The sequence below is a fragment of the Oncorhynchus keta genome, chromosome 34 (assembly GCF_023373465.1).
Source record: "Oncorhynchus keta strain PuntledgeMale-10-30-2019 chromosome 34, Oket_V2, whole genome shotgun sequence".
Lineage (NCBI taxonomy): Eukaryota > Metazoa > Chordata > Actinopteri > Salmoniformes > Salmonidae > Oncorhynchus > Oncorhynchus keta.
In genome coordinates this window covers 43,561,459-43,565,170 of record NC_068454.1, presented here as the reverse complement: position 1 = coordinate 43,565,170, position 3,712 = coordinate 43,561,459, and the positions used below count along the sequence as shown (strand labels likewise).

At 40.8% G+C, this 3,712-nt stretch overlaps 1 long non-coding RNA gene across 1 annotated transcript; it reads left to right on the top strand.

Moving 5' to 3' along the window:
• Positions 1 to 376: 376 nt before the first annotated feature.
• Positions 377 to 2,080, top strand: LOC118367183 (uncharacterized). The gene is made up of 3 exons (XR_004822087.2): positions 377 to 763; positions 1,262 to 1,326; positions 1,429 to 2,080. It is a non-coding gene; the product is annotated as an uncharacterized LOC118367183 (long non-coding RNA).
• The last annotated feature ends 1,632 nt before the right edge of the window (positions 2,081 to 3,712 follow it).

The window sequence follows — 3,712 nt, the reverse complement described above, 5'->3', positions numbered from 1 at the left end:
CTTTCAATAACAGTGTTAAGCAGAATTCTGCTGGTTCTGGTATCATGCAGCCCTGACTGTGAAAGGAAATCATCATCTGGTTGATGCAGATTGGGAAGGATATTTTGAAAGTGTTTCAGTCTGCCATGACAAATCATTATCTATAGCATACTTTATTAGCTAGCATAACCAAGTTGTTTTAATTGCTAGCTTTTGCTGTGTAGTTAAATAGTTGCATACAGGTAGCCTGCTAGCTAGCTAACATTAGATTGGTTAATGTTTATTACCGATGTGCTAAGCCATGCATGACATGATGATAATTGTCTTTTTTTAAAGTTTACTAGGCAAGTCAGTTTGTCATGTTTAATCACCGAAAATGGCTAAATAGCTATCTAGATTGGATAATAGTGTTGTATAGCACACTGTATTACTTAAGTAACTAATATTAGGGCAGGACAAAATATTCCAATGTACATAAAAGTACTCAAAATGTTCCGTGTAAGAACTCCATTGTTACACAGATTTATCAAATGTTCCTATATTTCTAACCAGTGCAGACATTTTCAGTTCATTATTTTTCTTTCTCACACTTTTTAGACAGTCCCTTACTCCCAGTATTTTTTTCCTTCTTCTTTTCACTTGGCGATTCCACTTTCTCCCGCAGTGCAGCAAAACTCTTCCCCTCTTTGCTGTGACATCAGAAACTAGCTCCACATTTTCTTTGTTTCTTCCTACAGCAAAAAAAAAAAACGTTGAAACTTTCTACCGAGTAGAACTAACAAACGTGAGAATGTTTCTTCCGCGTCGTCAGTTTTGTTGTATAGCACACTGTATTACTTATTCAACAAATATAAGGGCAGGTCTGAAACGTGAGAAGAAACTAATGTATGCATTATTTAATGCGTTTCACAGGACAAAACATTCCAAGCTCTCCAATGTACGGAAGCTGGGGGACGTTACAGGTGCCCTAAAGGGACAAACTTGAATATCAATACACAAACGAATAGATTTAGATTTAGGTCGTTTTTTGCATGTTCAACTAACTGGCTAGCTAGATGGATATCATTTACATCTAGCTAGCTGGTAATTATCAAGTTACATGTTTGCTAAATCAGTTGTATCAGCATTGCCATTGTTTGGCTGGAAAGCCATTATTTGGGCTGGAAACAGGGCTTGTTTTTTAGCTGTAGTACAGCTGTAGCAGTCAACAGGTTATAACAAGCTATAGGAGATTAATGAATTCATGTTTTAACAAATGTATTTTCTTGAATTTCTCTTTCAGCTTAAGAAGGACCTGCTCTCCACCATTACAAGGAGATGAAAGACAGTGAACAAGCAGCACTTCGGGTATTTTGTCTTTGTTCTAATGAGCTTATTGCTTAAACTTGGTGGTCAGTTTGAAAAGGTTTTAATGTCTTGTCGATTTGTGTCTGCTTTCCTCTTTTTCAGCTTCAATTGTCTGGACCCTGGTGTTGTGGCTAAGGCCCTTTCACTCAGATGGAACCAGATTTCAGCTGCTTTGCAATGCTGACATCCTTCCTCCCAAGAGATGTGCAAGCATCCCCTGGACTTGACACAACCCGGAAAACATATATTTTTTAAACATCAGGACTTTTTCAAATCAAAAGGGCACTAACATTACATGTCCTGCTCCAAAGGGCAGGATGGAAATAGGCTCTCAGGGTAGATTCCTATGTTCATAACATGACATCAACCAAAGTCACTCAAAGGATCTCATGATATAGGCCCAGGTCTAGATAGTGGTTTACCTTTATGTGTTTTAAGTTTTTCCTGCTTGTAGGCTAGCACTTGAAATCTTTTTATGTTTAAATACCTCACTGCTTTTGCACATGGCCACAGTCACATGGGTTCACATGTTCATTCTTAAAGATATGGGTGGTTCTAAGGCTTAAAAAGGTATGAACATGTAGCTGTTCGATGTGTAAGGTTATCTATATTATAAAACAATAGGCAATTTAATACTGTTAATGTTTTGACTAATGGGGGAACTTGGTGAGATAATGTTCAGAGAATCCATTTTCTGTAATTTGGTGAAGGTAAAAAAAAATCTAAAATACACGTTTATGTGTATGATATATCATTTTGAAGCTCTGTCTGTACTTTTATACAATGTAAAAATAATTTTAAAAAAGCTAATAACTTAAATTAGATTAAATCTCATCACATAACACATTTTCAGTGGCCCTCCAGACCTCATTGAAGACCGATTGTGATACCCCGGGGCAAAATTACTTTGACACCCCTGGCATAGGCTATATAAAAGTGAGTTTCTGAAACACGGAGTTGCTACTTGCTGATGTGAAGAAGAAACTGAATGAGAGTACAGGGAGTAAAAACCAACAGGCAAATTTGATGTAGCCTATAGGCCTCATTTCGCAACAAAGCATCCTTCACTCATGCTGCCAAACATACCCTCGTAAAACTGACTATCCTACCGATCCTTGACTTCGGCGATATCATTTACAAAATAGCCTCCAACACTGTACTCAGCAAATTGGATGCAGTCTATCACAGTGCCATCCGTTTTGCCACCAAAGCCCCATATACTACCCACCACTGCAACCTGTATGCTCTCGTTGGCGAGCCCTCGCTCCATATTCGTCGCCAAACCCACTGGCTCCAGGTCATCTATAAGTCTTTGCTAGGTAAAGCACCGCCTTATCTCAGCTCACTGGTCACCATAGCAGCACCCACCTGTAGCACGCGCTCCTGCAGGTATATTTCACTGGTCACCCCCAAAGCCAATTCCTCCTTTGGCCGCCTTTCCTTACAGTTCTCTGCTGTCAATGACTGGAACAAATTGCAAAAAGAGAGAGGAACTATGACGTGGGAAATCGAGAAATACCTGTCAAGATGGCGTTGGAGTGGAGGCACTGGTTAGAAGGGGCGGAACAGCCATTTTTCGTTTGGACGGACCATAAGAATCTGGAATATCAGCAGTATCCTCCTGATGATCCTCAGTCCCTTGAGTGTATGACTGAAGTCTTAGATCCACTCTGTTTCGTCTCAGTTGTGATCCATGCTCCGTTTGGGTCTCATAGGATCACGGTGCAACTTCTCTCTGCACACACCCTTGCTGCATCCAGGTTCCTGTAGTGACGTCTCAGAGTCATATATGATCTCCAGGTTTCAGTTCAGGTAAGTGTCTTGCACTTTTGTTGTGTCACTGTTTGTTTTCCTTTCTGTTTTTGCTCCGCGAGTTTGACTTTGTGAGCACCTCAGTGTTAGCAAGTCCTTATGGATTAATAGGTTGGTTCTGATGCGACGTCCCATCAACATTTGTGCAGGTGAAAGTACGTTCTGCAGCTGTGCGCTGCGGTAGAGCAGATTTTTTAGGAAATCCTCCTTTCCATCGTGTGCCTTTTTCATCGGACGTTTGACAATTTTGAATGAACTCTCTGCTAAGCTGTTGGACCTTGGGTAGTTGGGGCTGGAGGTGTTGTGTCGGAATCCACAGTCGATAGCGAACGATCGGAATTCAGAACTTTTAGTCTACGGGCCATTGTCCGAGTACAGTTCAGACGCAACCCCATGTCTTGCAAACATTGATTTCAGGTAGGTGGTTACAACTTTGCTGGAGGGAGTTGGCAGTGATGCTACTTCAGGGTAGTTTGAGTAGTAGTTGGGAACAACAATCTGACTTGCCTTTGCAGTCAAAAAGGTCAACTCCAACTTTGTAGTAGGGTCTGTTGGCTACTCGATTAGGCATTAG